Raw genomic sequence first — 19,796 nt, forward strand, 5'->3', positions numbered from 1 at the left:
ATGCACCATTCTACAGCAGAGTTTTTAAAAATGTTTTTGCTCACTTACCAGATTGCAAAATCTGCAGTGGCTCTCCCCATCGTTAATGTGAATATGCAAGGCCCAGCTCTATATGCCTACCCCCACCCCCACCCCCACCAGGGTTTCTGAGCAACTCACAAACACATGACTCTATTCCAGGTAGGGATGTATTGTTCTTCTTTCCACAGAAAAATTAAGGGCCCAATTTTCAAGCGAGCTCAGATCCCACCTAAGTGAAGTGGTGGGACTGAGTCCCAGGCTGGTGCCTTCACCGCATAGAAACAATAGCTGCTTTAGTTATTGCCTTGGACTAAGTTACAGGAGATGGGAATTTCTAAGCGGGAGGTACAGGAGAATGAAGTATTAGGGTCTGGAGCAGTACTAGGTAACTGCTGAAAACCAGCAGTGGTGTCTTTTACATGTGAAGAAAGTTGACTGCGGGTGTTTCAATATAAATCTTACTTTATGTTTCAAAGACAGTAATATTTCAGCATATTACAGAACAAGCTGATTGTGCGCTGCCTGGGTACTGTGAACTGCCACACACCCCTGTGGGGCTGCATAAATGACAACTGTAACGAGTCAAGCTATAGCAAAACAACTGGACTGCAAGTGAGCCATGTAGCCAGATCCTTGCACAGACAATGGGTTGCAGGCCCCATCCTTGCGAGTTGCCTTTGTCCTCTGCAGATCTTTTATTCGTTCTGATTCACCTTTGCTATTTTAAGACTTAGTACTGACTTTGCAACCAAATACCTTGTTGAGACTTTTTGTTTACTTCTACTGCAAGGGAATCAACCAGTAGTAGTATTTATACCTAGTGGCCATCGCAGGGGCCCAAAGTGAACCACCCAAATCCATTTTTAGGCTCCTAAAATAGCCCTGATTGTCAGAAGGTTCTGAGCTCAATAGGAGCCGAGTGTAAAAAGAGGATAATAGTGATGAGTTGGAGCCTTCAAGCTACTTACTGAGGAGCCTAAATGTGGATTTAGGAGCCCAAATTGAGGTCTCCACTTTTGAAACCCTTGGCCTCCGTGTGTAGACGTATTTCAGTCTCGGTAAACCTGAAAAATATCATTAGGATCGCCTCCAAGTAAAACTCCCTGACGTAGAGAGGTCAGAGGAAGACAGTTTTTGAACGCCATGCGTCATGAAAGCACTTTATTGACTAACGGTGGGAATCTAGCCTATGAATTTGTGCTATTTTCTCCATGAGGAAACCCCCCCCAGAAGCCCACCAGGGTCTCTGCTAAATCAAAACTGTTTGGTTATTTCCAAATATTCTGTAGGGCTTGTTTGGGGATTTTTAGTGCTAATCACATGTTTTAATTTGCTAATTCTCTTCCAGCTGATGACATGGAAGAAGCAATATGTCTGCAGAAATGGGAAATGAACTTTCTTAGGAAACAAGACGAAAGAGATTGAGAGAGAGAGGTTGCTCCAGTTTTACAGAACCCTTGTCAAACTGGCACCACGGTGCGGTCTGATTGCCTCAAATTGAAGATGCTATTAAAACCCCACTCCGAGGTCTGAAAGAAGCAAAAAGGTTGGGGAGAGGGGAGAAAACACCAGCTCCAGATAAGCAATTGTTAACATGATCCATATGGTACACAACTTGCCTTTCTGTTTAACCAAAATGATAATGGCAAAAGGAAAGAATGCAGAGGGTCTTCTAAAGGAGAATGGAGGCAGAACAAAGGCTGCTAGCTAAACCGTTCCCTGGAGCTGAGTTAAAAGAAAACTAATTGTGAGAGAGAACCAGCAGCTTTCTGCTCCTTCATGGCTTAAGCCACACCAAAAACCCACCCCAGGATCTATTTCTCCTTTGCTAAATCGGATCTCATGCATTTTTATAATAAAAACAGCAGGCATTTAAGGAACTGTAGTTTCACTTTTGAAACAGAAACTCCAGATCCCAGCAGCAAAAAGCTAGTAAGTATTAACATAGGGCATTTTCATCATCATTAATTAGCTTTCGCAAAACCATCAGTGGTGAAAACGGGCACAGCTCCTTTGACTTCTGTAAAGTTTCTCCCTCTCACATCCGCGCTGACTTCAGGCCTGCATGGTTACATTATTTCAGGATTCTAAGGATTTTCAAAGGATACCATACAATATGTGCCAGTCATTATCCCAAAAAGCCCTCGACAAGAAAATGTCCATACACTCCTGCTAACGAGATCTAAAACAAATGTTTAACTCCACTGCATCTCTACCCTGCCAAAATGTTTAATTCAGAACAACCTCTGAGAACAAACACCCACATAAATTACACATTGGCACCCACACAAAACAAAATTCTACACCCCCCCCCAACTCCCAGTCAACATTTGACGAGCACATAAAGAGCGATCCATAAAAACTCAAGGCCAGCAATCAGCCTGACCATGTGGAAAGATTTGGAAGGAAATTGGCGAGGTTTTTCCATGATACAAATGCATACAATCAATAATTCAATTATAGAGCCAAACCTAGTTATTTTAATCATTTTCTTCACCAAAACTGTACTGCTTAAAATAACCTTCTTCAATTAACTACATTAAGTGTTGGGGGATTTTTTTGTTCTGAATTTAGTCAAGCACATTTGTATCCTTCCAATTTGTTTGCGCTAAAAATTGCGATATTATTTATTATTTAGAATTCATATCTCACATTCCAAAGCAAAATGATTAGTCCCATAAGTCAGTACACAGGATCTGCAGAAGCACCAAGAAATTGACCATTTATTTAAATATATACATATATATACACCCACCATTTTTTGTGAGGTATCCTTTTTTTAACCTACTGTTTAACAAACCACTGTAAAATAAAAGAATTGTCTTCTACTTGTAGCAGGAAGAGGAACAAAAACCGGTAAGAATCAAGGAAAAATCTTCCTAGCTTTAAAAAAATACTGTATTTAAATTTAATTCTACAAAATTTTAATAGGCCAGTGCTGTCCCATGGCTGCCTGATTAGCTTGGCAATTAAGAGGGAGGGAGGATGTGGTGTTGTTCTTAGAAGGTACATGATCTTCCGCTCTCCCAATAAACACATTTATAGCATGCTCTGGAACCATTCACTCCCCATACACATGTACATACTAACAGGAGTCATGCATGGACATTGACATGAATACATGCCCCTGAGGCCGTGGGGGGGGTGAGGAATGTTCTGAGCTGAGAAAGCAGAGATTCAGCTAACAGTCCATGATCAGAGCCCTTTGGGGGAGCTAGGGTTACTCGGCACACATGTGAGAGCAGCAGGTACGTCTCTGTACAATCCATACACAGTTCTGCTATCAACACAACCGCTAACCAAACAAACAAACAAACATTCTTTAGGCTCCTACTCCCCACACAATCAGGCCTCCATGGATACTGGCTCACACCGCGCCTAATCCTGATTTAGACCCTTTCCCTCTTCTGTTAATTGGCCACCCTTCTACGCACCACTGAGTACAAGCCGGGGCGTCTAAAGGACTATGAAACACACAAAAACACCATACCGGCCAGCGGAGGAAGATCCTGCCATTTCTGCTGCACTGAGGCTCAGAATATTTGGGATCAGAGATGCTGGAGCAATTCGTACAGTGGGGGTGCTGAGAGCCACTGAATCAAACTGTAAACCCTGGATAGAATAGAAACCACGTCAAGCCAGAGGGTGCCACATCACCCCAGCACCCGTAGTGCCAGCACCTATGTTTGGGATGAAGAGGAATGTGTGGCCAGCGCTTCTCTATCCATCCCGGTGACAGCCAGGTGACAATTCATAACAGGAACACCGGAACTGCCACCCTGACCACTTCCCTGTCCACATCCATGTCCAGCATCCTGACTCTGCCAGTGGCCAGCACCATGGCCTTCTGATGACGGTAGAAGGAACTGAGGTTTACTCTCTCTTTCCAACTTTGTTGCATTACCTACTATAACTCTAGATACTCCTGATATCCAGATAAATCTCCAATCCCTTTCTGAATCTTGCTAAGTTTTGGCCTCAGACACTTCATGTGGCAATGAGTTCCAGGTGCTAATTATCTTTATTAATATTAATTTTCTTAAGTATCTTTTGGACAAGAACTTACACATCAAAATCCTTCCTGCTCTCTGTGGACATGAAAGATCCCATTAGCACTTTTAGGGGTTTGCATCCCAATGTGTTTATGTAATCACTGTCCTCCCACAATGGCTGGACAGCAAGCTGTGTGCACCAGTCTGACAGATGCTGTCCACCCCAGAAGTAGCTGCATTTCTGTAGCACTGTGACTAGGAGATAGCAGCCGCTACAGAAATTTAAGACATTATTGTTTGCACCCAATCCTTTCGGAGCACATAGAATGGTCAGTGAGATCCGGCAGACAGCTAAACCCACCCCCTGGGGGACTAGAAGGAAATCCAAGTGCAGTGCATTATGCACCCACATCCCTTGCAGCCACTGAGGTAGGGACCTGGGCAGTCGGGCCTTTAATCTCAGTGGCCAGGCTAAGAGAATGTATAATATACTGTCATCCCCACCCCCAAAGAATCCATGGGGGGGGGAACCCTTTAGCTACCGGTGGGTGCAGATGAGACGCTCTGGGTGAAGAGATCGCTCTGCCAGAACCAACATCCAACATGCTAGAGAATTCTGATCTCTGGTCCCGTGCAAGCCACGGCCCCAAAGACCCCAGCTCCAATCCTGTGCATCTCGTCATCCCAACATGCACCCAGCCCCTGCACCCCCCTGGCCCCAACACACACTCAGCTCCTGCCCAGCCCTCTCTCTCCCCTCTCCAGCCAGGCACTGTGACCCTGTGCGCACGGGCCCTGCACCCCCTCCCCGCCCCTGTGCATGCCCAGGCCCCCCCAACCCTGTGCCGCCCTCCTATGCAACCCCCCCCACATCCCAGTGCATCCTACACCCTGACTCCTGCAACCCCCACAATGTGCGCCCCCCCCAGGCCTGTGCCGCCCCCCTATGCAACCCCCCCACATCCCAGTGCATCCTACACCCTGACTCCTGCAACCCCCACAATGTGCGCCCCCCCCAGGCCTGTGCTGCCCTCCTATGCAACCCCCCCACATCCCAGTGCATCCTACACCCTGACTCCTGCAACCCCCACAATGTGCGCCCCTCCCATTCACCCCCTGACCCCCGTGCAAGTCCCCCAACCCCCGCACCCTGTGCGACCGCGCCTTCGCTCCCTGAACCGGTGCGACCCCCCACATTCACACCCGGCCCCTGTGCATCCCCCAAACCCCCCCAGCCCCCGCGCCCCCCAAACGCCCCCCGGCCCCTGTGCGCCCCGGCCCCGCTCCCGAGCCGCCGCCCCGGTGACAGGGCCGGTCACTCACCTCCTCATTCCGGCTCCATCCCTATCGGAGCCCGGCGCAGGCACCGGATCCGCGGGCCCGGGGGGCGGCGGGCGGCGGTGCGGGGCTCGACATCCTGCGGCCGCCGGGACAATGCGGGGCCAGCTGCGGCGGCTGCTCCGGCCGGGAGCTGCGGGGCTGGGCTGGGGCAGCTCGGGGGAGGGGGGGGCGCAGCCTGCTCAGTGCTGCCCCCTCCCTGCCCTGCCCAGGGCTCTGCCTCCTCCCCCCGCAAGCCCCCTCCCCAGGGATCCCCTCCCTCCCTCTCCCCCCGCAAGCCCCCTCCCCTCCCGCTCCCCCCAGGGTCCTCCCAGCCTCCCCTGCAACACGGGACCACCCCCCTCTCTGCTCCCGCCCCCAGCTCCCCCCATCCAGCCAGAAAGGGGCTGGGGGCGGCGACCAATGGGCCGCGAGATGCAGCCTCTGCCTGGCTCAGCTCATCAGCTGTGACCTCCCGGGCCTGGGGCTGGTGGTGAGAAGGGCTGAGATCACCAGAGCCCTGCAGAGCACAAAGCCTGTATGGGGGGGGTGCACCCCAAGCCCCTGGAAATCCCTCCATCCAGGTCACTTCCAGCGGCTCATCCCTTTGACCCGGTTCCTCTCCCCTTTCCTGGGGCGGGGGAGCTGCAAATTCCTGCAGTAACACAACTGGGGGGACGCTCTCTGGTGACCACGGAGATTCCCCGGAACGCACCCAAAGGCTGGGGGGCCGGAACAATGGGTATAGCCGGGGTGCTGAGAGCCACTGAACCAAGCCGTAAAATCTGTCCCGGGGGAAACCACGTCAAACCAGAGGGTGCGGCAGCTCCCCTAGTGCCAGCACCTCTGCCTCAAATGCTGCCCTCCTTGGAGTTTGGGCCAAACTCGGGCACACACCATGAGATCCCATCACAGAAAGAATTGAGGTCCCAACCCTGCCGCAAGGGGGAGACCCCAGGCCCACACCGAGTTCACACCAGAACCAGGGCTCAAGTCACAACCATCTACAGTAGCTGGAATTAAAGTCCACGGGAGATTGTGGACCCCTATCTCCCACTGTCATGTAAGCAAACAGCTGGAGGGTGTGCCCATGGGAATGGGAGGGGCACAGAAATAGGGGCTGGGAAAAACACAGGGAGGGGAGATGCAGACTAACCTTTTACCACCACCCATCAGGACGCTGCAAAGCAGGGACAGGGGCTATTTCTCTGTGACTCAGAAAAAGCCCAACGGTCAGAGATTTCGTCCGGATTTATTTTTTTAATGCACCTTTCAATCTTCTCTTGTATGGCTTAAAAACAGCAACATGAGCCCAGGGATTGTTTCAGGTGATGCGGAGTGGACGGCTGAAGCAATCCTATCCCCCGGGATACAGTGATTCGAGGCTCTGGTTGACGAGGGGCTCTGTACTTTGAGTCCATTTCTGCAGTCACCGCGAGGGGTGCCGCCTTTCAGGAAGGAGGTGGGCGCATCTGCCATGTGAGGTGGGGAGGCCGTTCAGCGTGAACTTTATTTTCTGGAGGAGTGAAAACTCTGCTCCTGTTCCACCCCCCTCCCCTTCCACTCCTGCATCACAGCCCACACTGCAGGAGCAACACACAAAGGCCAGCAGCAAGCCCCTGAGAAGGCAGCAGCACATGGGCAGCTCTGGGGCCTTCAGCCCAGGGCTTGGCTCGGCCTGGCTGAGGTGGTTCTGGAATTGCCGATACTCTTTTCCAGAGAATAGGAGACTGGTTTGCATGGAACCGGCTGCTCACATGGGGCCAGGTCTCCATCTACTACATCGTATTAAAGGAAGCCAAAAATACCTTGAATACTTCCCCACAATTACTTTACCTGCAAAAATAAAACATAGTTACTCCAGGGATCTCATGTTGATGGGAGGTGGCCACTATTAAGACATCAGCCGCTCTATGAAAAAGTTTGAGAGCCTGTGTAATCGTTCTATCCATCCTCTTCATAGTCTGCGGGGCTACTGGATGACACACACTCCCTTCTCCCTGTCCAATAATTCACCTTCTTCAGGTCAATTTCAATCCAGAATGCTTTGCAGGTGCCTAGGGGTTTGGCTTCTAACTCTCCCCCCGTGCCCTCTCCCTCTCTTTAGTAACAAAACACACAAGCTCCTATTCTATTTTATTACACCAGCTCAATTTCCTTTTTAATACAATCAGATCACAATGAGGTTTTCCACACCCAAGATCTCTCTCATTTCCCTGGGATAACGACACGTTTTCCTCTTAAGAAGCTGGAAGAGAAACAGATTTAGACCAACCGGTGTGTTGCAGCACAGGCAGTATTCCTCCAGGTAGGCAGATAAAGGCCTGGAAAGAAGAAATTAATCCTTTTTTCAAATGTTATCTCAGTCCCAGCCAGCCCTGTTTGGCTAGATCTTTAGAGATGGAAGAGAGTGGAGGCTTTAGGGAAAAGGAGGGAGGGAAATGTCTCATCTTTACATTTTAATTATCTTCCTCTGACTCCATGAAGACGATGCTCTAAGACACATTTTTTGTCTTTGGAGTATTGGATTACAGAATGTGTCTATTAGCAAAAAGATTTCTGTATGAAGATAGCCCGAACGTCCTATAAGAGCTTTACTACCTCCTGGAGCTGTGCGGAGAACGGAAATGCCTTTCGGCAGAGAATGTCGAGATTTTGACATGTATTTTCATTCCAATTAGGAGCAAACCCAAAAAGTTCAAAATTTTCCACAAAAGAAAATTGCAGAAAAATTTCTTTTAGGATTGATGGAAATGTTTTATTTGCAACAAAACTGAAACATTTCATTGTGAGTTCGATTTATTTTATTTTATAACAAATTTTGAAATGAAAAGTATTTCAAAAGGAAAAAAATCTAAATGTTTAATTCCAACAATGTCCAAATGGGATATTTTGACATTGGAAAAAAAAAGAGGGGGAGAAAAAAGTTTTGCCAAAATAAAATTTTGGCAGAATTGACACCATTGATCTGTATTCTCATCCCGAAGATTGTTCCATCAAAGTTCTTCTGACTACCTCGACCACTCCACATTTTGCAGAAGATGTTACAATTGAGGATGCATTTCGCTCACATGCCGAATTTTTTAAATGCAGCTCATCTGCATTCAAATATTCTCATTATTTACTTAATTATCTCTCTCGACAATAATACACTTTTGGGGGTGCAAAATTGAAGAGTGACAAATGAACGGACCATTATTTAACACACATTGGGCCAAATTCATCCCTGGAAGTGCACATGGACATAACAGTTTGAAACACCCGGTGCTCAATTCTCCTGTCACTTCTACTGATGTCAAACAGAAGCAGCCCCACTGAAGCTAATGGAGTTACAGCCGAGAAAAACTGGCATAAATGAGAAGAGAACCTAGATTCATACAGGCCACTGGGTGCTAAATCTGGAGCCATGAAAGGCTAACGGCCGTCCCCAGCCATTCAAAGGCTGCCCCAGCAGATAATTATCATATGAAAGCAGCAGCGGAACCTGCAAGTCTTTAATTTAATCTAAAAACACAGGGTCTGATCCTCCATCGCTGTGCTCGTGTGCAATCCCGTGCACCTCGTCTGGAGCGACATGCTCCCTTGGTAGCATTTTTATCTTCGCTTTGCACAGGAGCAGACGGCTGCCCAAGCTGCAGCACGTCAGAGAAACCAGCCTCGGTGCTTCCAGGCTACTCAGGACATTTTCCAAGATCCAGGTTGTGGCTGGTGACTCGTCAGAGTGACCTACATGGCTGAGGGACCATCCGGAATGGACGATCAGTACGGGTGTGTGGGGTGCGGAGAGCGGCAGTTACAACCTCCCGCTGTGAAGAGCTTAGACTGTGAATCCCCGAGTTTCCCCAGCACATTGCCCTAAGAGGAGAGATGCCAGGGAAATCAACCTCAAAACCATCACAGTCCATCCTCCTAGCTCCAGCTCTCTGGACCACTCTCCTCTCACTCAAACCTCTCCCATTGATTCTTCTTCCTTATCTAGTCACTGGAGGCCTCGTCTGGCTTCACTGGGGACTTCCATCTTGTTGATTGGTTTGTTGCCTGTTTGGTAGCAATTAAAACAAAATCAGATGGCTGATATCGTCTGTGCATCCACGACATAAGAACACAACATAAGAACGGCCAGACTGGATCAGACCAATGGTCCATCTAGCCCAGTGCCCTGTCTTCCAACAGTGACCAATGCCAAATGCTTCAGAGAGGGTGAACAGGCCCGGGCAATTGATCAAGTGACCCATCCCCTGTGGTCCAGTCCCAGCTTCCAGCAGACACTTTGCCATGTTAATTGGGAAAGGAATGGTCAGCGCGCCTTGCTGAATGCTACCCAGACTCCAGGGTTAGTTCCTTGGCTTCAGCCACCAGAGGGGGTATCAGCTGAAATGACAGACACAACCGCAAAGGAGTCCTCACGCCTGATCCAAGTGGGAGCTAGACAAAACCAACACACACCCAGAAGTTACAAAACAGGAACACAGCAAACCCATTCTGCCCCTACACCCCATTCATACACATCCCTAACCACACAGCAGAAGGCAGAGGAGACGGGCTTTTAGGATTCTCTCTCCCACCAGGAAGTCCTGAGAGCATCTATCGAAATGCAGGGCTAATCCTCCATCCCTTGTGAGTCTCTTAAGGCTTGCTATAGCTTCGCTAGGCCCCTTAAAAGAGCAGCTGGGTTGGTGGACTGGGGCAGGGGAATAGGTTGAGGTAGCTAAAGGTGTAATTGTTTCGATATCCCTGGAGCATCCATATTAGTGGCATTCCACACGAAGCATTAAAACTCCTTAATCCTAATGGACCAAATTCCGCAGTCCTTACTCACCCCAAACACCCACTCAACGCAGTGCGGGTTCTGCATATCACTGCTGGATCGCCAAGTGCTTTACGAACAAGAACTAGCAACATGTTCCCCTTTTCACAGCTAGGCCAACGAACTAGCCCATGATCAGAGGCTGAGTTGGAACCAAACCCCGAAGTCCACTGGCTCCTCAGCCCACCCACAGGACCACACTGCTGCTCTACTCAATGCCCCTAGTAGGGTGATGTTCTCCTGCAGGTCGCCCCTCTGGACAGATGACTGCCTGTAGTTGGAGGAAACAATTTCCAACCTGTCTGACTGACCAGAGGGTAGTGTAGTGAGGGTGTTCCCCAGCTCACTGCACATCACTAATATACCATTACAAAAAACACCCTGCCTGACAAATATTCAATCAAGGACAAATTACTTGTAACCATCCAGATATTGCTGCGATCAACATATGAATAGCTCTGAAGACAGTAAGCTAATATGGTGCTGCACCAAGGTGTGTACAGCACTTTCACTGGACTCCTCTTGGAAGCTCGGCTTCTGTTTGGTAAGCCACTTCCAACCATAAATCAGACAGAAGCGCCTTCACGTGCCAGCTGACAGCCCTTCCCCGCAGTCTCTCTCTATCCCCCGCCCCCCTCCCTGAGCCACACCTTGAAAAAGAGGATATTTTTATACCCATGCACAGAAATCATCCTACGGAGAGTCCAACCAGGATGAAAAGCTGCCGCTTCCCCACTCCATCAACATATGAAACACAAGTCTTGCACTGGAAGCCTAACCAGAGATGCCTGCACAGATCTATTATCATTATTCCTACGTATTACTAACCTATTGTTAGGTGTCTCCCCGTAGCACCACGGAGCCTTAGTCAAGGACCAGAACTTCATCGTGCTAGGCACTGTACAAACCCATGAGACACAGTTGCACCAAATTAACTAAAGCTGAGATGCTGCACTGACAGAAAAGATCTATGCCAAGAGATTGAAAAGAGTGCGACTGGTTACCTTAGAAAGGAGATGAATGTCAGGGGACATAATAAAAGTAGATCAAACAGTGGTCTAGAGAAGGCAGATTTGGGGTGTCGGGTCTCTCTGTCTCAACATAAGAGCAAGGGGACATTAAATGAAATTCAACACTGGCAAATTCAAAATAGGTAAAAAATACTTTTTCATACAGTGTAATTAGACGGTGGAACTCACTGCCACAGGAAATCGTTGAGGCCAGGCATATAGCAAGGCTCAAAGAGGATTAGATGCTTACATAGATAACATGAATATCCAGAGTTGTTATAGTAAATGCCAATGTAAATTCTAGAAGGGACATTAGACCTAATGCTTTAGAATGTAAGCCAATCTCTAGCTAAAGAATTTAAGAGACCTAATGCAGGGGGCAGATTATCCCACCTCTGCCCAATGCAGGGTTTCCTGTATCTGGTGCTGGCCAGTCTGACACAGCATGCTGGGCTAGATGGAGCTTAGATCTAATCCAGTCTGGTAATGCCTATGTTCCTATGGTTACTGTAGTGGTGCAACTTTGTGGGTGGACAAAAACGATGTAAGAAAGTCCACATACCAAGTTGCATTGGTTTAATTAAATTGATGCAACAATATGTCTTTTGTTAAACCAGTGCTACTTTGCATTTAGATCAGGCCTCTAGCTATCCCTGAAATTTTCAGAGCGATGCTTAGCACTTATGTAGCAGCTTTCCACCCAAAGATTGGATGGCACTTTACAAAGCATGGTCAGTTTTATTATTTTCATGATATAGTTGGGGAACAGAGGCACAGAAATGTGAAGCAACTTGTCTGAGGCCAGACAGACTCTCTGCAGGAAATGAGCAAGTCATTTAAATTTGCTGTGCCTCAGTTCTGCATCCGTAAAATGGGTATAATAATGCTTTTGTCTGTCTTGTCCGTTTAGATTGTGAGCTCATTGCAGCAGAGACTGTCTCATGGCTGTGTCTGTCTGTGCAGTGCCCAGCAAAATGGAACCCCGACCTCTGTTGGGGGCCTCTAGTTACTACTCTCGTAAAAACAATGTATAGTAATACTAATCAGAGCAACCTATAAAATGGGAACCTGACATTTATGGCGACTCTGGGTTTCACTAGGCATAAGCTGCATTTTATTAAATTGGAAAGCAGGATTCCTAGACCTGCTTGGAGAGTTCAAACTCACCTCATTAGCCACAGAAATGCTGCATTCTAACCACAGGGCTGCACAATTTATTTTCACAAATCACTCCCCAGGATTCCTCTAAAAAAATAAACTGCTAATCAAAAGTCTGAATTCATTAATTCTCTCTCTGTTTGATCAGTGATAGAAACCATCAGCAGAAATCTATGCTGACACCTCCCTCTTAACAACACTGGGGTTTCTCTTGATCCCACAGGGAAGCTGACATTCCACAAATCACATTAGGGTTTAACAACAAAATATGATAATCCCAGGTCCATGGATTTTTGACATGTGATGCCTAATATTTTCTCCCAGCCCTTTGGTTCACGCAGGGGTGACATATCACCAGCTCAGCTTACACTTCTGCAGGCCGTGAGCAGCTGTGCCTGAAAGAAGGGTTTACACACTAGGCCAAAATTATTAAATGCCAAGCAAGAAACATTAACTGAAGAGGCCTCTAATTATGAAGTGTCCTTGTCCACTAGGGATAAATCCCTGCTGTAGGGCATTTAAAATCTGATCACAATTACGCATCTATGAGGTTGTTCCACCAAGGCTCTCAAAGTGCTTTGCAGGCATCTAGTCCAGGGGTAGGCAACCTATGGCACGTGTGCGGAAGGCGGCACGCGAGCTGATTTTCAGTGGCACTCACACTGCCCGGGTCCTGGCCACCGGTCCGGGGGGCTCTGCATTTTAATTTAATTTTAAATGAAGCTTCTTAACCATTTTATAAACCTTATTTACTTTACATCCAACAATAGTTTAGTTATATATTATAGACTTATAGAAAGAGACCTTCTAAAAACATTAAAATGTATTACTGGCATGCGAAACCTTAAATTAGAGTGAATAAATGAAGACTCGGCACACCACTTCTGAAAGGCTGCTGACCCCTGATCTAGTCTGTGGGGCAGATATTAGCCTTCCTGTGGGGAAACAGAGGTGGGAGGCCAGTCTTGTGGTGCTGGCACTTGCTAAAGCGCTTTGAGCTCTATGGCTCCATATACAAGCTAGGTATCAGTGTTCATGGTAGCAAGGAGAAGCCATGGGAAGAAAAGAACCCCTCTCCCACAAAGCCCAGTGAAAGATGAGGTTTTTGGATGAACTGGGATGTAATTGGAAATGCCCGGCAGCAGAAAATTCCTCATTTCTGTATCAAAACCTGGAGGTTACTTGAGAAGAGAGGTTTGTAGAAGGATTTAATCCCAGCCTTGGTCGGTTTCTGGCGCTTTGCTCCGCTAATCACAGTAATTGGGAGCCTGCCTAGGGCTCGGGGACACAGCAACTGGCAGGATTCAGTTAAACGCAGCTTCTGCTGTGTGTGCTGGTAAGAAACATGTGGTGGGTTTGTCGTTCAGCTCGGGGCTCTGTACGCGGAGAGGCACAAGGGACCCCTTCCCAGAATGCCAGCGTACACACGGAGTTGTTTTCATAGAGCCTTGACCCCACAGAGTTCCTGGAATTCAGCTAAAAGCCGAGTGCACAAGAATAAAACCAGACGGCCCAGAGGATTAGCCTTGCTGGAAATGCTTCCTTCATGTCAGTGGAGCAATTAGCATGATCGGTTTCCCTCTCACCGACTATTTCGCTCTACACACCAATAAAAAGGAGAGCAACATAAAGTAACAACATACTCCGTGTCTCGTCCAAGTGTGCCAGCCAGTTCCCAATGGAAAACTCCCCTTGACTTTGATGCAGGCTGGATCACGCCCTTAGAGCCGAAGCTTTTCAGAATGGCCGTATGACCACCCATTTTCCCTAAATTCGGGTGTGTTTGGAGCTGGGGACTTGGGCCCATTTGTGCCATGCCGTAGGCACCGTGAGCCGTCCCACTGACACGTCTGTGCAGAATTGGGGCCTGTGAACAAGGCAAAAGATCCCGCCATGAAATGAGGATCCGGCTCTCAACTGTTCATGGGTTTCAGTTCAGATTCAGCTTCTACCCTTTGCAAAGTGAGGAGCGATTCATGTAGAAGGGTGCTCCTAATGGACGACAACCAGCATCACACACCACCACTATCAAGCAGTTTTCCATTTTCAGAGCAATTCTCAAATCTGAGTTAACGGTTATGAGCAAAACAGGCAAGTATTCAACTGATGGAGAAACTGAGGCACAGAATGGCAAGGCAACTTGTCCAAAGCCACAGAGGGAGTTAGGACCAGATTTTCCAAGCACCTTTAGGCACCTAAAGCTGCAGATAGGTACTTCTGAAATCCCACCAGGTGCCTAAGTGAGTTGGGCACCTAACTACTGCTGATTTCAAGTGGAGGGAGGTGCCTAACTCATTGGGATGTTATAATAAATCCCATTGTCAGAAATGAGATTTGAAGGAAGGGAGCCTTGTGTCCCAGCCCCACGTTCACACCCCAGTATGCCACGCAACAGCAGCATTAGGGCTGTACTGAGTATTTTCAACAATTTTGCATCTGAAAAATCAGAGAAAAGAAATCCAAACCGGAATAGCAAGGAAATAAACCCGATGAATCAGCAACAGTGTAGGAACAAAGACCTCATGGATGGTGTGAGGACAAACCTGCTCATCTGGTTGTGGGCCTGGCCCTTATAATGCTAAACAAGCAAAACAGGGTCTTGGGACAGATTCGGAGCAGCACTGGAAACCTGTCTTTGGAAACCAGGTAGAGAACGCGCCCAACGTCAGGCCTCTTGTAGGTCATTTCTAGCCCTTCCTGCATGGAACTGTTGCAAGACTGGGATGTTGATATTTCTGGTATAGAAGGCATTGAGTGTCCCGAGAGGTTACTCAAGGGCTTATGTAGCAGGGTCGCCTTAGCAGTCGAAGACCTTGCTTTGCAGTTCTGGCCTCTCGTGAAGCACAGGTTCGAAGCCTGACAGCCTTGTCTCACTTTAGGTAGAAGTGCAGAATCCCCTGTGTTTACTTTATGGGCATTTTAAAATGGGACCTTAAAAGCTGAGATCTCAGAAGCTCTAAAAATCCTGTGAGTTCCTTTTGATTAACAGTATTCTTCTCCATCTGTTGTTGCAGGGACTCAGAAGACTGCCAATATTCAGAGATCCTGGAAGGAGGAGATTCACCTGCACCCCTGTTGCTGCCTCACCGTAACACAGACACACTGGCCTGGTAGGACTCAGAGTGGAGGACTTGAGAGCTAGGTTCTCAATGCTGGTTCGTCTAATGCTGTCTTGCTGTGTGGCCTGTACCTCACCATGTCTCTAAAATGAGAGTCACAAAGCACCTCAACGGTTGTCTTCGCTGCAGACTTAAGTCCAGGTGTCCGCACTGGATTTACTCCTCTCCAGCTGGCCTCTGTCCCACAAATACAAGCACACATTCATTGCAACTCTGGGGCCCATCGAGCCTCCCTGACTCAGGATCTGGTGTCTCTGTAACGGTGACAGTAATTAACCAGGGGAACAACTTTCCAGGGGTTGTGGTGGGTTCTCCATCACTGACAGCTTTTAAATCACGACTGGATGTTTTCCTACAAGCTTCTGCTCTAGGAATTATGTTGGGGCAGGTCTCTGGCTTGTATCAGACAGGGGCTCAGCCTAGATGTCCCAATGGTCCTGTCTGGCCTTGGAACCTATGAATCCGATTCCCTCCCATGAGCAATTCGGTTCAGCCGTCCTCCTGCACCCAGCTTCTCTTAGAACCTCAACCCATCCTAAAAATTGTTTAGGGCCTAAGAGCAGCCTGTAGGAAGCAGTGTTGCCCTATGGGCACTGGATTGGGACTCAGGATACCAGGGATTTATTTCCATCTCTGCCAGTCAGTCACTCCACCGCTTGGTGCCTCAGTTTCCCCATTTGTAACATAGCTATATCTTACCTGTAAGGTGGGGATAATGATACCTCTGTAAAGTGCCCTGAGGTCAGTGGCTGTAGAGAGCCGGCTATTTGTTGGGGGGGGGTGCAATATATCCTGGGGGTGCATCCCAGGAGCAGTAGCAGCGTGTCCATGGAGAGTGGTTACCAGCTCTGCAGGAGAGGGAGCTGGCTAGAGGGGCAAAGTCCTGGCCCTTGTACTGACGTGTTATAGGCAGCTTCAGGCAACTCACATTACTATCCCATGGCCCCGTTTTCCCCATCTGTACAATAAGAGCAGCTGTGGATGAAAGCTCCCTACCCCCGGCGGGGCTGTGACGTCTGACCGAGGAAAGGTTGTGAGACTGGGGAAGGGCCAGCGAAGGTTATTTTCCACTTTCCAGAGTTAAACGTCTCTGCCAATTTCTCCTTTTCCGAAGCACGGATAGTCTGGATCCCCCTGCGACTGAGCACTGGGGACCAGTAGAGAGGCAGAGACAGCGTGAGGCCAGTCCCAAAGCCCCCCAGCGACAGCCCACACCATGAGCTGCGGGGCAGAAGGGGCAAGGACCTGAAGGTTAAAGGGATTCCGATTTTTTTGGTTCAAAAAGGAGAGAGAGAAAAATTGCACCTTCAGGAGGCAGATGGAGGGCGATCAAGCAGCAGAAAGGCGGCATGCTCCAAGAAAGGGGCTGGAGCAGCACAAAGCCCTCATGTGCCACATACGGGAAGGTGCGCAGGGAGTGCAGCCAGCGCTGACCTCGTCTGCCAGTTTCCCCAGCCTCCAAACCGGGCACTTTTGCTCCACTTTGTCGAGAGGCTGGTCAATTGGGGACTCAGGTGGGGAAGTGGCCAGAAAGACATCACAGCACAGCCATCAGGAAGAATCTTCCCCGGCCCCCAACTTGCTCATTCAACTAGACAAGGATCCATCTACAGATTGTTTTAAAGCACCAGGCCAGAGCGGAAGGTTGATTTACGCATCACACGGCTCGAGCTATTTTAATTTGTCCGATTTATTAACGGTACATGGAATTACAGAGAGCTGTCGATTTACCACCAGCTCAGTCCCTGCATCCTTTCCACTTGCTCTCTTTCTCCGGGGGGGGCTCGGGGCTACCTGCTTCCTTACAACAAGCTCACACCTACCAGAGCTCTTAACCAATGTGATTTCACTGTGGAGCTACCTTTGCACCTACAGGACCTTAAAAACACCCCCTCTCAGAGCCAGCCGTCACGCCAGTTTGTGCAACGGAATTTTCCACTTGCTCTGAGCTTTTAGGAACCAGCTGCTTACAAGTAAGGGAGACATGAATCTGACCCTTTGCTTTTCCCAGCCACTGCAGGGTCCAACTCCCCGAACACTCCCTTCCTCCCCACTCATCGCGAGATATTAAAACCAAGCTCTGGCCCATGCCGCTCCATGCCCTGGAATGGAGGAAAACGCTGTTTGCTAACCAAAAATGGACGGTGTGTGTGTGTGTGTGTGTGGGGGGGGGGGGTTGTGGCCATACAACCCCCGCGTGGCCTCCTAGGAGCGCACAAAAGGGGTTTAACAGCTTCACCTCCCACATCTGGTTGTGCTTAACATTTGTGTAGCTAATGGGGCTGTTTGGGGGTTGTTGTTTTTTAAGCCTAGCACATGGAGCAGGCAGAACGCTGGAGCCAGAGGCCCTGCAGCGCTGGGAAAGGGATTCCTGAGCCAGGTCGTGCACACTGCTGGATACAGCTAAAGAGATCTAGGTCCCCGCATGCATTAAAAACCGGTGCACCCCCCCCCACACACACACACACACAATGCAAGAGTGAGAAGCTGCCTCAGTGCCCTTCCTCTCCCCACCCCCAAAACGGGAAGAGACAATAACTAGTCTCGTTGTTTGCTACAGCAGTGGCTCCAGCCCTCTGCGTACTGAAGCCCAATTCGATGGGGGAGGGGCGGGAGAAAGGAGGGATTATCTATCCCAATTTTGCAGAAGGGAAACTGAGGCCCAGGGAGATTGCAAACTAGATTTTCCAGAGCTCGGTGCCCACTGAGGCACCTAAACAAAGTGGTCACATATGCTCTGTCTGGAGCGGGCAGGGGGGAGCGGAGGGCACTCGGAACGCTACCCTCTCATTGACTTGCCAAAGCCCAGAAAGCAAGTCTGTGGCAGGACTGGGAATGGACCCACATCCTCGTTCTGTGCCTTAGCCACAGGGCAAGGCTGGCGCGCGAGGGGCTCTTAACGGGACTGATGGTCGTTGTGATCACTGGGTTCCCCTAATTGTGAGCTCAGCCACGGGCAGCAAGTGTCACAGTAACCAATCACAACACGTGTAAATGGGAAAGGTGCGGAAAAGAGACAGCCAGGCTGAATTAGGCCCCACAAAAAGCCCCCCAATCTAATTCAAAGACTGTGGCTGGCCAACAAGAACAGGGAGAGCCCAGAAATTAATGAACCGAAACGGGCGTGTGGGAAATTAGGCCAAACTGGCAGACAAATTAACGGGGGCGGGGTGGGCTATTCCACCCTCCCTCCCTCCCGGGGTCCTTACAGAAAAGTGACTTTGGGGGGAGAGCTGGCTGTGGCACTGCTGGCTGGCTGAGAGAGGCACCCAGATGGTATTGCCACCTCCACCGGCTCTGGCTTACCCCGACATACCGCCTGGCAGGTGAGACTTTGTCCACCCCCCACCCCTACTGCAGTGGGTCCTTTTCCTTCCCCACCTTATTTCTTCTCTTGCCTAGCTCTCTCCTTTTGCCTTCTGTCTAGTAAGAGCCTGGCTCTACCAGCCAGGACTGTATATTTCTGTGAGCCTGTGGCCGGAAAGAGGCAGCGAAAAGCAATGCCCTAGAAAGCCCGATGCTGGTACGAGCTTTGCAGGGTGGGAAGTGGCTGATAACACCATGGGCAGTGCCTGGGCTTTGTCAGCAGCCAGGCTGCTAGGACAAGTCAATGCTAGAGACAGAAGTCGCATTTTCTATCTTTGCTGTCCTTTTCTGCCTCTCCCCATTGGGTGTGTGTTCATATGGTTTTGTCTTAAAGAAAGTAGGATCTGACTGTACCAACAGAACTATCTCAACCAACTTCTCTCATCCCCAAAAGGACAATTCCTAACTTTAACGCCAGCTGATGGACTGACAGACAAGGAGGGTTTCTTTCTAGACTCTCTTCAGCTAAAGGGAAATGCTTTAACCTTTGGGTTCCCCCTCTTTCTGTATCGTTAATAAAGACTAAAAGATGGTTAATAGTGTGTTTGTCCTGGTACTAAGCAGGCTGAGGTCAGCCTCAGAAACGGGGTTTAGTTAAACCGCTTAGTGTCCACACTTAAAACACTGCACCAGCATAGCTGCGCCACTACAGCACATCAGCGTAGACACCCTCTGCGCCGATGGGAAAGGGTCTCCCATCGCTGTCGTTAATCCACCTCCCTGAGAGGTGCTAGAATTGTGTTGCCAACCTAGGCCTGTCTACACTGGACGTCAAGTCAGCACAGCTGCGACTCTCGGGGGGATGGAGTTTTCAAAGGAGTCGATGGATGAAGTCTTCTCTCGGGAGGTGGATTAACGACAGCAATGGGACTCCGTTGCTGTAGTGCGTGTCGACGCTGACGCGCGACAGTGGAACCAGAAGGACCAGAAATCCCACACTGCGCCGCTGCAGCGTTCAAAGTGTAGCCATATCCGAAAATGTCCCTTGGTTCGTTAGTGTGCAAAG

At 49.1% G+C, this 19,796-nt stretch overlaps 1 protein-coding gene across 6 annotated transcripts in view; it reads right to left on the reverse strand.

The window, feature by feature from the left end:
• Window positions 1–19,796, reverse strand: part of FIGNL2 (fidgetin like 2) — an 88,229-nt gene that overhangs the window by 44,268 nt on the left and 24,165 nt on the right. Inside the window, exon 1 of one of the 6 annotated variants that reach the window (XM_042857396.2) lies at window positions 5,337–5,580. The exons of 3 other annotated variants lie outside the window; for them this stretch is intronic. The gene's annotated coding sequence lies outside the window, so the exon portion shown is untranslated. Of the gene's footprint in view, window positions 1–5,336; window positions 5,581–6,385; window positions 9,369–19,796 lie in introns of those variants that run through there. 2 more of the 6 variants (XM_024110410.3, XR_010594495.1) reach the window with 2 other exon arrangements.

This window comes from Chrysemys picta, chromosome 22 (genome assembly GCF_011386835.1).
Source record: "Chrysemys picta bellii isolate R12L10 chromosome 22, ASM1138683v2, whole genome shotgun sequence".
NCBI classification, from domain to species: domain Eukaryota; kingdom Metazoa; phylum Chordata; order Testudines; family Emydidae; genus Chrysemys; species Chrysemys picta.